This window comes from Bombus bifarius, unplaced genomic scaffold, assembly GCF_011952205.1.
Source record: "Bombus bifarius isolate JDL3187 unplaced genomic scaffold, Bbif_JDL3187 scf7180000008218, whole genome shotgun sequence".
In the NCBI taxonomy this organism is placed as follows: domain Eukaryota; kingdom Metazoa; phylum Arthropoda; class Insecta; order Hymenoptera; family Apidae; genus Bombus; species Bombus bifarius.
Window position 1 is genome coordinate 78,759 of NW_022884519.1, and position 13,728 is coordinate 92,486.

The 13,728-nt window shown below is 38.1% G+C and overlaps 1 long non-coding RNA gene across 2 annotated transcripts; it reads left to right on the plus strand.

Moving 5' to 3' along the window:
• The first annotated feature begins 8,136 nt into the window (after window positions 1-8,136).
• Window positions 8,137-9,559, plus strand: LOC117211167. Of its 2 annotated transcripts, none has more exons than XR_004488211.1 (3): window positions 8,137-8,387; window positions 8,492-8,619; window positions 8,686-9,003. It is a non-coding gene; the product is annotated as an uncharacterized LOC117211167 (long non-coding RNA). The 2 variants fall into 2 exon arrangements; XR_004488210.1 differs by lacking the exon at window positions 8,686-9,003 and adding an exon at window positions 9,533-9,559 and having other exon boundaries at window positions 8,138-8,387.
• Window positions 9,560-13,728: the final 4,169 nt, after the last annotated feature.

A 13,728-nucleotide genomic window follows, 5' to 3' on the forward strand; every position in this document is an offset into this window, starting at 1 on the left:
TACCGATTTTTCATTCGAAGATACTTTATTCGCCACGCATGCGGCCGCTCGAGACGTCGTGAAACATAGGGACATTTGGATGGACATGAAAATACACTCTTATCGATTCCGCGAACCCGAACGATTCCTTGCTTACCCTGAACCACATCGATAATTAATTATAAGGTCGGATTGAGATTACGTGGATGGTCGGGAAGTTGTTAACGAGACCAAAATCGAGGGAGGAGTCGCATCAAGCGCCATTGGGTTTCATCGATTCGATTCTTGAGGATCGTCCGGTGATCTCAGAGAATTTTGGTGTCTGGTAATCATGGAATGTTTCTGTATCTGGAGATCGTTATTTTGGAAAATTACTACTCTTTTTAATAAAATGCAAATAGGAAACATAAAAAGTTTTGATCAACAATGCCAAAATCACTAGATTTATTAGTACATAGTTCTTCATTTTTACGTTATTGCAGAGATTGTAGTATCCATTTCGAAGAAGATAAAGAACACTTTACTCTTCAAATTTCTTTTCCATTTTTTGCGTCACTATTCTACATGTACATTACCGTGCCATAAATATCGAGACACGATGATATTTCGTATAGACTGTATGTTTTCCACTGTTCTCATTTTCTAGTTACTTTACTAAAAATCTATTATTTCATATTTATCTCTTGGCAAATCCCTAGCTTGTACCTGTTTTAATCTCGGTTAATTGCTCAATTCTGCACATAAAGCGGTCGTACAGAGGCGACCGGTTGAAAATAGTTCCTCGGGAACGGAAGCAACAAATAATCGTCCAAGGTGCGGATGCAAACCGCGCGTAACGTGGTTCCCGGTCGCGCGAAAGCGAGGAAAGAAAGAGAAGGACGACGAAAGTGAATCGAAAGGAGGGTGACATACCGAAAACGAGGAAAGAACGATCGTGAGGCACAAAGAACGAGAGAGACAAAGATAGAAGGAGAGAGAGAGAGAGAGAGAGAAACGCGTGGTCGAAAAATAGAGAAACACGTTAGAATGGATGCGGCCCATATAATTTCTGCGATGCTTCTCGAGTCTTCTTCTCTTCGCCTCGGAGATCATCCCTGAACTGTGTCGAAGAGTCATCGTCTATGAGCGGCGAGCTCGTGTCATTGTGTCAGGCTTACGATTTCGTGTGTTGATCCATTGTCGCGGAACATGCGTCCTGTCAGCTTCCAGAAACTATAGGATCAATTAAATTGATCAATGACTGTATCGAGCAGAAGATAATCGGTCGTTAGAAACCCTGAAACTGCTGCTAACCTTTAAATTGTCATGATATGTAAAACCTAACCTCATGCAAATCTTGTTTTAATATTATATCATCTTGTGATAATACCATCGATGTTGGTATGTTAACGATTTTCAAAATTAATTGATTAACAATTTTCGATGAGATTCGATTTGCACTGGGAATTTTATTTCTATTTCTATTTAGCAGCAGTTCCCAACGCTTTCAAGTGTTTTATTTGAAATTTACTTTAACCAAAAGATAAGACACTTTAAATAAATAAAGGAAGAAACCTAACCTCAAACACCAGTTCCATTCACACTATCCTTGTATTTTCTAATTGTTAAGCCTATGATATATCTTGAAACAATTTCCAGGATGCAATTCTGCTCTTTTATTTCGCACGTTTCGCAAAGAAAGAGTGGAAGCTCGTGAGATAAAAACTAATGTCGAGTCACAATTGACGTAGCAGTGCAAAAGGTTAGTATCGAGTACAGAAAGATTCGCAGGGATTGAAGATACAACTGCGAATGAACTAGAACGAATTATTGTACAACTTAATAACGGCGCCTATGGGTAGTTTACACTATACGCGCGTACACGTTATATATACGTAGTACCGAATTTGCAGTGCAAAGCAAACCGTATGTCGGACATCGGCACGATTTATCGCGTTGACACGTGTCTCTTACCGAGACGCGTTTCGCCCCTGTGCACGGCCTCTCTTTTAACCGCGATTAAAATACATTTTCGAGGATAGAACGACCGAATTTCCGTGGACCCCGTTCTCTTACCGTGAAATGGTTAACTCTTTCGTCGTAATTTATAACCGCCTGTGATCCGGTCTCACCGAGAGCTTTATTAAACATGAAATGGAAGCCATGTTGCAAGAAACATTAAACTATTTCTTGTATTTGGAAAACTAAATTTAGAAAAATATACGAATATTTTGGTAGAATGGAACGTTAGCTTCTAGGGGAGGGGAGGGGGGAGGTGAAAACGGGATAATTTTTTACGTGAAAGTCCCTCCTATTTTAATCAATTAGAAGTAAATTCATCTTTTTCCAAAAATATCACACGTTCATTGAAGTTTGGAAAATTTCAGTCAGACAAAATGCGGACAAAAACGAGTGGCAAGTTGTACGAAACGAGGAAACTGGTTAATTGGGGTTCGATAAACGGATTGCGGGACACTTTCACACTTTGACAAGTACCGGCCATTTTGACTGCTATGAGTAGCCTTGATACAAAATTATTTCCAGTTTGAATACATAAAAAACGAGATAAAATTCATTATACTATTCCTTTAGTTATCGTTTGCGAAAGTCATTACATCACTGCGGGAAAAAATATAACACGAAATAAGAATTTAAAAATAAAATCGTAAAATCAGTTAATTTGACTGGTGTGGTATTTCTAGTGTTAAGATATTACAGATGGCGTTTCTATATGTTTAGACATTTTAGACAGTTTAGAAGCTTAGCTTCTGCTTTGAAATATCACGCGATTGCGATATTCTTATACACCCACTACGCTAAAAATAAAATGCACCATTTCATCAGAAATCACGCCCTTTTAATCCGCTGCACGTATCCTGGACCAATTTTTCCCCTTTACCAAATCATCGACGGAAGGAGATGGTAAAAGAGAAAAGAAAGGGAGGGACGGGGCAAAGAGCGCACGCAAGCTGGGAACAGGATCGCGCGAAGCCAAAGATCGGAGAAGAGAGGCTGCTCGTACAGGCACGTTGGCCGGCCGGACAGATATGATTTATATTTCTTTCCGATCGTTCACATTAAAAATGGTAAATGCTCTTAATGACGGCATTAATAATTGTATTCAACGAACCGCCGGTATTGACCTGAAGACACCCGTGCGAGGCACGCCCGTAGAATACCCTTGTAACGATCTGGTCCGGCATTCATCTGGGCGGAGAGAGATCATTTGTGAATGAGCGAACATTCAATGGGCACACTTTTGATCCCGACATTATTAATTATCCGCAAGTAGCTGCTAGACGCTTTGCTCTCTTTTTTCTAGCCGTGCACGGACTTTCCAGTGCGGAGAACCCTCGTGTCTTTGACCCGTGACTCAACATTGCAATGGTTTCGAAATCGGTTGGATATCGGATCATTTTCTTCGGAACATTCCGAATTTCATAGGTATAAAGCTTATTGTTAACACTACCGATAGTTGACACGAACCTATTTCTACCAAAACCAGTGAGAATGATTGGTCTTCAAAAAATACCTAATAATAGAATATTTTTATATTTATTGATTTATTACTTTCTTACAGAAGCAATTCCATGTTATGTAGTACATTTTTGGTATTATTAATCCATCTGGGATCATCGTCCCTAAACGAGGGTCGACACGTTTATAAAATTGTAGAACCAGTCGAAAGCAGACTGCATTGAAACCACTTAAAAATTGTCAATTTTTGTATAGATACAATACAACAGAGTGTAATCAGAAATGCAATACGCAAAATCGAATAATTAAATTTATTGAGAAACTATCGATTGTCTATTTCTATCAAACTGCGAGCTGTGTAAATTTACGCATACTTGACAAGTTTCCAAACTCGAATTTCTCGAAAGTGAGGTGTTCAAGACAATTACGTTATTCTTGACTTTATTTTCCTATTTTATTAAGCTACAGAACGTTCCTCGTTTCACTGGAACTATGAATCTAATGCCACGGTGTATATTCAACGTCAAAAACCCCTAATTCCATTTCCCGCTAATGATAGAAAATAAAATTTCAAGACATACCTTTGTATGTATCGCCTCCATCGACAGCTAAACGGAACTGGTAGCAGCACACGAGTCGACGGAATATTTGTAGTGGTTCATATTACTACGCCTTGCAGTGTCGACACTGTTTTGGTTTGGTAGTTTCAAAGGTAAACAAACTCCTGGCTAAACGTTATCGCTGTTACTTGAAACCGTCGACTGGAATTACGTTTCAACTTTTTGTAATACCATCGATCGATACAAACAGACGAACGTGCACTCTAGTACGATCATTGTAACGAGTCACACAGTCGAATAGCGGGCGTAGAGTTAAACGGTAGTATCGAGCGAATAACGATTACGATCTTTATATTTGTGCTTAAAGTGATTTTAAGATAATTAACTATTAACAATCTAACAACTATTAATCACTTGAATATTAACAATTTGATCACTCGTCTCTTTATCAAACAAACCAATGCGTTTAATATTCACCTGAAACTTAACCCTTAACACTTCAACTTTTAATTGTGAATATCGACCGGCAACTTCAATTTATTCTCATCGTACTTCGACTTGCTACTTGAAACGCTACAGTGACGTGAAGTAATAACATTAAAGTCATTCAAAACAATATTCATCTGAGAAGTAATATAATATTTATATTAATTATAATCGTGGAATTTTTTAAAAAATTCATTCGAATGCAAGCCGGGTTTGCGTCCACAGGTGTCACAGTATTCACTGACGAGTATTATTTTTTATTTGTAGACAATTACCGATAACGAGCGAAAAATGCATTTGCAATAGAGCGCCGTATATTTGCGGTGCTTGAGAAGCACACTTGGAGCGTTACCTTTTAATCTCACCGCGAAGAAAGAAAGAAAATTCGCATGTGGTGGCGGAGCCGGATATGGTCGTCCTCGATAGGCGTCTGACTGGAGGCGGGAAGAGGTGGCTGCGGGCCATCGGAAATCGCTGGAATCGCGACCCTTATCGCCTTATTAGAGAGGGGCAACTTGCATGGCGTCCTAAGCCGGACGCGGCGTGGCGCTGCGGCAGGTTTATCGGCCGCCTGTATCAGCGTACTCACGCTCCCTTTCATGGTCTTTAAACCGGCGCACTTAGCATGGCCCGTCATTATTTAACGGTGAGTAATAAAGTTGTACCACCAATTAGTCGACAGCGTGGAAGCACGCGCATCAACGACGCGGAGCCGGTAGCTGTACTTGCGTATCGTGGCCGACCTATCGCTGCGATATCTCGTTTCGATCGTCCGGCGTAAAATCGGTAATCCGAGAATAATCGTTATTATGCCGATGCATGGCATAATCGATCATGCTTCGAGAAAATGGTTGATCGCTGCTTGCCAATTTACTTGACGTTCGATTGCTATGCCGGAAACAACTGTTTTCCATCGATCGACACAGCCATCGGGCATTGCTTCGAGAAAGATGTCTGCGGAGGTGCTAGGTGGTTACATGGGATCATTGTATGTTTGCTAAAACGCAGATCGGGTATCTTATAGATGATAGGAATTGTGTGTAGAAGACTTCTTTCCTTCTACGAAGGAAAAGTATATATAATCGTGATTGATGTTGGTACAGTTGGATGTTGAGATTGAGTCGATTGCAAGATAGCATGGTCAGAGTTGACATGTGAATTTTGTCACACGTTTCTATTAGGAGTTTCTTTCGTTTTATAAGGAGATAATAGACTCACCATGTTTTTTGTTTTATATTGGTTTATTGAATTATGTACGAACGTAATAATAGAAATATAGCGAAATAGATCATACGTAATTCAATAAAATAATATAAAAGAGACATTGTTGTTCATCTATTATCATCTTATGAAACGAAAGGAACTTTCCTAACCTAACCTAACCTAATGTTATTAAAAATAATAGAGAATAAAATGCAGTAAAGAAACATTTGTGTGGAATATTGGAAGAACAGTTGATAGGATTAGGAAAGAAAAATTGCCGATAGAAAAAAAAATAAGCGCCGATAAAAATAAACAAGGAAACTCTTTCGTCGTTACTTTAAAACAAAACAATTAATTTATTAATATAGTTATAAATAACATATTGCAAAATCAAAGTATTCCTTCCACACTTAGAGTATTTTAGAGTAAATCAATACGTTTCTTTCTGACCAAATAAGAATTTCTTTCTTCATTTTATTCATTGATAGATAATTATCGGATGTTCGTCAAAACGCAGAACGAATATCAAACCGAGTTTCTGTTGCAGTTGGCGTTGGTGTTCGATTTGAAAGAAGTGGATCGGAAGTCTGCTAAAGTGAGTACAAACAATCTGTGCGTATTCTCTGTGAGGATGATTTTTATTCAGACATTTTTATTCGGCCAGCATAGGAATAAAATGGAACGGAAAGACAAACAGCAGCGGTCGCGTGTGAGTGAGCCACGGGAATGTAATTAATGAGCAGTTTGGCGGTTGGCCGGACAGCTGTCCCGTTTTTTTTTTCTAACCCGGCGATGGACGGAGTCGCGGTACCGAGAACGGCAGAACGAGAAACGTGAAAACCTTGCGTGGAAGCGGTCTAGAAGACGCGTCTTCGGACGCGGCGGAAGGAACAAGATGGATTGCCTGACACTACCGGACAAGATCAATTGAATTTCTATTTGGACGTAACCGAGACCCGTTTGCCTCTAACCCCACCTTCTTTATCCACCACCAAGTCCCCCTTACCGCGACAGCCAAACTCTAATTCTTCTTCTACCGGTTGTCCACGTCACGATAATTGTAGAAAGTGATCTACTGCAGCTTGATCCCTTCTTCCCCTAAATGATTCGTCGGTTATTCAATAATAGTCGCGGTCGTTTAGATCGCCATTTTGTTAATTTACGAATGCTGTTGGAATTGTTTCATTGAAGTTTGGTATTTGGAAAACTTTGGTATTTGGTCTGGATTATAAATTTTATATTGCAAGCATGTACTTTATTTATTAGATAAATTCTATATTAGGTCTTCTATATTACATATTAGATTAATTCCTTCATGTTTTATCACGTTTATTATTACTCAATTCTTTTTAGTTTTCATATAATCATCTTAAGCATTTTTACATATGGTGTGTTTGTAGGTGGAATTGTATTTTCTATCCAACTGCGTTTTTCTATCACACAATTTCTGAGAAAAATATAGCAGATGGTGAGTAACTGTGATTTATAGTTTTTTTAATAACTGGAGCATGAAGATTTGAAAATTGCAACAGGGTTAAGAACAGGTTATTACGTTTATTATTACTCAATTCTTTTTAGTATTCAAGCTAATATAATCATCTTAAGCATTTTTACCAATGGTGTGTTTGCAGGTGGAATTATATTTTCTATCCAACTGCGTTTTTCTATCACACAATTTCTGAGAAAAATATGGCAGATAGTGAGTAACTGTGATTTATAGTTTTTTTAATAACTGCAGCATGAAGATTTGAAAATTGCAACAGGGTTAAGAACAGGTTATTACGTTTATTATTACTCAATTCTTTTTAGTATTCAAGCTAATATAATCATCTTAAGCATTTTTACCAATGGTGTGTTTGCAGGTGGAATTATATTTTCTATCCAACTGCGTTTTTCTATCACACAATTTCTGAGAAAAATATGGCAGATAGTGAGTAACTGTGATTTATAGTTTTTTTAATAACTGCAGCATGAAGATTTGAAAATTGCAACAGGGTTAAGAACAGGTTATTACGTTTATTATTACTCAATTCTTTTTAGTATTCAAGCTAATATAATCATCTTAAGCATTTTTACCAATGGTGTGTTTGCAGGTGGAATTGTATTTTTTATCCAACTGCGTTTTTCTATCACACAATTTCTGAGAAAAATATGGCAGATGGTGAGTAACTGTGATTTATAGTTTTTTTAATAACTGCAGCATGAAGGTTTGAAAATTGCAACAGGGTTAAGAACAGATAATTACGTTTATTAGTTTTGAAGCTAATATAATCATCTCAAGCATTTTTACCTATGGTTTGCAGGTGGAATTGTATTTTTTATCCAACTGCGTTTTTCTATCACACAATTTCTGAGAAAAATATAGCAAATGGTGAGTAACTGTGATTTATATTTTTTTAATAACTGCAGCATGAAGGTTTGAAAATTGCAACAGGGTTAAGAACAGGTTATTACGTTTATTATTACTCGATTCTTTTTAGTTTTCAAGCTAATATAATCATCTTAAGCATTTTTACCAATGGTGTGTTTGCAGGTGGAATTATATTTTCTATCCAACTGCGTTTTTCCATTGATACACAATTACTGAGAAAAATATGGCAGATCAGTGAGTAACCGTGATTTCTTGTTTTTTTAATAACTGGAGCATGAAGATTTGAAAATTGCAACAGGGTTAAGAAGGGGCAGCAAGTATAATAAATATAAGTAAGCAGCGTAGAATCTTGATAAAACTTGTTATAACGCGTTATATTACCAGTAAAAAATCATGACACGACAAGAAATCAATCTTTACGGAACATTATTTGCAGATATCAAAGTAACCAGACCTGCGATTCGTTTCAATCTCTAAGAACCCGAAGAACGTAGGTGATTGTGCTAATAACTCGTTCGACAATTTCGTTCGAATAAACAGTTTCTGCAAGACATAAATAAAAAGGTACGAGTATTATATTCCTCGACTATGGTGAGATAGCCGAGTGATAATAAATGGGTTTGAAAGTAGCTGCCTAATTACTTCCTCGGACACCGCACGAACTCGCGATGCAACCGTTGATATCGCTACGTACTTTTTCCTTTTTCCTGAGCCCCGCGCCGGCTACCGGTTTTACAGCGACCGTTGAATTTAACTGTCTATTAATTAATGCGGGCCGATTAATTTCCGTCACAGCGTAAAAACGCAGTTCCATGGAAAATTATGATGGTGCAAGGTCTCGCCTCCGCGACATTTCCCTACGATTCGTATGTCATCGAACCATCGTTCTACAGATCCATGTGAAAAATACCGACATGTTGCGGGTATCTCGTTTGGGGAAACTAGAAAATGAGGTTAGTTGCATTTGCATACTGTACAGTCCTCTTTCTATCTTTCCTTTTCTTTTCTTCCTTCACCGCTTTCTTTTTCTTCTGTCCTTTCTTTGCTTCTCTTTCTTCCCTTTCTTCTTTTCGTTTGCTTGTATTTCTTCCCTCTCCTCCTTTTTTCTTATCTTTGTCTTTCTTCTCTTTCTCCTACTCTTGTTCCTTTTCTTCTGAATGCTCTTTCCCCTTCTTTTTCCTCTTTTATTTCTCCTCTGTCTCTCGCTTCTCTTTTTTCTTTCTTCCCCTGCTTACATCATTTTCTTCCTTCTCTTTTTTTCTATTTCCCATTTCTTTCTATTTCTTTCGTTTCTCCTCTTCCTTCTCTTCTTTTCCTCTCCCTCCTGATATCTTTGTTCTACCACTTTTCCGCCCACCCACGTATATTCTTCCAAGTACGTGGAGAAATTTTTCATATTGTAAAAGTATATGAAGTGTAAGTGAGATAAAGGGACAGGTTTGCCCGCTGATTCATTGATACCAATGTATATTTTCAGAGTGAAATAAAATTGTTTACAAGCTGAGAAATAAGCCTCCAAGGGACGTGTTTGCACATGAACGTTGTCATCGTTTTGATGTCTGCAATTCACCCTGTACATAAATATCCATCAAATATTTTTCCACATCCTGTACAAGTACAGAGTTAGAAGGAATTAAGTTAAACCACGTAACAATTGCATTAAATGAAATTCAACGTTGGCAAGTTTCATTCAAGTAAACAAGAGTCAGCGATACTGTCAGAGAATCATCTAGAATAGCTTCTTCGAGTACATCAACCGTGACTGACCATTAAAATACCGGCCTTGATAACTGGTAGCATGGTCACCCAGTTTTACGTCATTCGGCGATTTTTCGCGGTACTTCGTTTCTTTCCACAGTCTGGTATCACTCGCCGCGAGCGGATTTTCGCGGTCAACAACCGATTGTGGTATCGTTTGAACTGCGATACGCGTTCGCCAGACTTGGTTTATTCCTTGAAACGACGATTGTGAAAGTTGTTGCGATAAGTAGCGAGAGTGGTTGGAAACGAAGTACAAAATAGTTTGCACGATATTACGCGAAAGCGGTGATAATTTAAACAGCTCTCACTGCATACAGTGAACACATAGCTCGTAATGAAATGAATATATTGTATTACGTTAATATAACATTAAATAGTTGCTAACTAATATTAAATAAATTTCCAGGGATTAATACTGAAATGGGAATGAGTTTGAAGTAGAAACATGGCAGAAACTTAATAGGAACGAATAATCAAAATTTAGTATAAAGTCCCGTACTATTTTTTGCTGTGTCTATGAAATAACGTAAATACGACGCCGCCATAACGTTATGCTCTAATGTAACACATGCTACCATAATAAACTTCATTACACTGATGTCTTTCAAATGACCACGGTACAGCGTGAACATGGAGGAGCAAAGGAACATAAGCGCGCAACGCGAGCATGACGTCGACATAAACGCCAGAGAGGGCAAACAAAATTTTCAAAAATTATATTCTCATGATCTCCTACTGATCTGAAATAAGAAATTACTTTGATTTATGTACCCCCTAAAGTTCTTCAATCGAATAGTATAATACTCTTTTCTTTTGCTTCTGAAACAATTGTAATTTCCTAGTATATTCGTGTCCTTTCGCCAAGTAGGAAAGCTCGTTTGAAGCGAAAACCGCGGAAAGTTGCCGGCATGCACCAGGCAACACGCGGTTCAATGTATCATTAGGTAGTCATTGCGATCACCGTGGGTCCCGTTGGTACACGCACGATCCGACGGACACGTAGGTAAGCCATCCTGGCTTCATTCACGTCAGATGCGAGGCGACCACGTCATTTATCTGCCAACCATTCCGGCTAACGATGCATTGCCGGTTTGTTGGTCGAGCGTCCTGGTATCCTCGTGTTCCCTGCACGAGCTTCGTCTGGAATTTCCATCTTTTTTTATGATGCCTCTCAAACAATTCTTTTGCGCTTAAGGTAATATCAATTTAATTTGCATTTGCGCAATTTTATACCACTGTTCATACAATTATTGTGTTTCCCTATAGGAAAGTACATGGAGGTTAATTATGAGCAATTTCTATGAACACCAGGATTCCTTGTATTTATGTTAATTAACACGGACCAAACCAAATTTGTTGGATCTTTGAGTACATATACATTTTCTGTTAGGACACATGTATATTAACATTAGATCTTGCGATATTAGAAGTAGACTTTTACAACGAGGAATTATTTATTTACAAATGCTGTTACATATTGTATATTTTTGTAGGCAGCTTTCTAAACAAATCCAAGTAATATTTTTTCGCATGCATAATTCACTTTCAAGGGGAAAAAGATTCAATGACAGTAGAAAATCTGTAATCATGTGTGTGACTTTTGCAAAAAGCTATTGATGTAGTTTAATTTCTCTAAAAAGTACGTTTCTCTGAAAACGCCTGGATATTTTTATCTAAAGCAGTTTCCAGGATATGAGGACTTTATAGAGTTACACTTTCATGATTTTTCTCACTCCTTTATACCGAATCATCGCTACTAAAATAATGTTTTGCATCTGTAAAATAATGGTATCGTCATTCTGTAAAAAGTTAATCAAAATCGGTATCTTTTAATTGGGTAATTTTAAAAACTGCCTTGCGTCGGCCCTGACTTTTAACATATTGTCATGTCTCTCTGTTAAAAAACCTTGAGGTTTTGTACTTTACCACCTGAATTTATTTCCATATAATATCCTACCATGCCAACTCATCTGCATGTAACATTTTCGATAACAAATTAGGTGCAAGTATACAAATCAAAAACAACAAACGCTTATTTCATAGTTGCAGACAAATTTTACTGCTCGTTCACACCAATGCGCAGCGTCCACGTTGCCTTTCAGTATCTTTCAGAAAGATACGAAGAGGAGACTCTTAGCGTCTTATCTCTGTCGTACGTGTTGAATGAAAAACAGTGAAATAGTTTTTGTTGAGACCCATGGCACAGTTCGCTAATTGCGCTAGAGGATATTTAAGGTGCGTGTAAAATTTGGGAGTGGCACGTGGTGGCGCGCGCGGCCGTGCGAGAGGGTGGAAGCGCGGTCGTCTCTGCCGGCGACAGAGGAGCCCGGTCGCTTCCGCAACACGCGAAACTCTCATTAACTTCGACCGGGCGCGATATTGTATTGCGCTTTAAAGTCGTTCCACGCTCCTTGGAGCGGAGACGCCGGCTGCGAGCGGCGGCGGCAACGACTTAAAAAAAGTTCCAACCACGGAGACCGGAGTTTAATGGGTGCCACCACAAACGACAACGTCGATACTCTTCAAGGGAGGACGATGAGCGAATTTCAAACGCTTCTGCATCGCAGAACTATCCATTGCAGTCGTACGATATTTCATAGGATTCGTTGTTAACTGATAAAATTTCCTGCTATGCGTACGATTGTCCCTATGTATCAAATACGATTCGCCAAGATCGCACGACGAATATTTGATTGCTAAATATTCTTATTTCTTACATTTTGTACTTCTTTTTCTTCTGTACACTAAGCGACAATGGGAAATTTTCAAACACTTCTATGCTGGCAACAGCATGCACTGAAAGCATACGATATTTCATGTAATATTTAGTGGTATCGTGTTTTATGTCCGTTTCTACGTATTACATTCAATCTATTAGGTTGGCAACTAAGTGATTGCGGATTTGTCAATACCACCTAAAGACGAAATCCGCAATCACTTGGTTGCCAACCTAACATATCGTTCACACGAATAATCGTCGTTTGGTATTTTATTTATTATTTGGCATTGGAAAATGACGAATAAATTTCAAGCTGTAACGAGGATAGTGAGTGGAATTTTGTTTTTAAATTGCAGAAATATTCCCTGAAATTTCATGTAATATTTAGTGGTATTATGTCCGTTTCTACGTATTACACTCAATCTATTAGGTTGGCAACTAAGTGATTGCGGATTTGTCAATACCACCTAAAGACGAAATCCGCAATCACTTAGTTGCCAACCTAACATATCGTTCACACGAATAATCGTCGTTTGGTATTTTATTTATTATTTAGCATTGGAAAATGACGAATAAATTTCAAACTGTAACGAGGATTGTGAGTGGAATTTTGTTTTTAAATTGCAGAAATATTCGCTGGAATTTTTCAATATCTAATTGTATCCATTATAAAGTGACATTCTACACATGTAGTTACTTCTGAACATGAATAATCATAACACGTACGATTATTTACAAGGTTTCTTATAGGCCTTTCTTATACACCGATTATAAGTGTTCACCTTACAACCGAATAATTTGCAAGAATTTCGCAATCAACTGCTACTTTTGCGTGCACACTTTGGTATGGCGTGCAGGCGGATCAATATAAAATATTGAAATTATTACACGGTCTTCTTTATTACGAGTAACACCTTTGCCGACATCAATTACGTTCATACATATTATGCGCATTAATTTTATTTGCGCCCAGCCGATTCCGCTACTGGTAATTCTGCGCAAACGAGATTAATGTACATTAATTAAAGATGGGTGAGAGGAGGGGAATAGCGCGATAAAAGGACGTACCGTACAAGAACCGAACTAAAAAGCAAGCCTTTGTGATATTGAGCCTGGCGTGCCAGTTTGATGATGTCCGGAAACCTCGATAGGGATCCTATCTAAATAGTTGCACACACATTACGCTTAGTAAA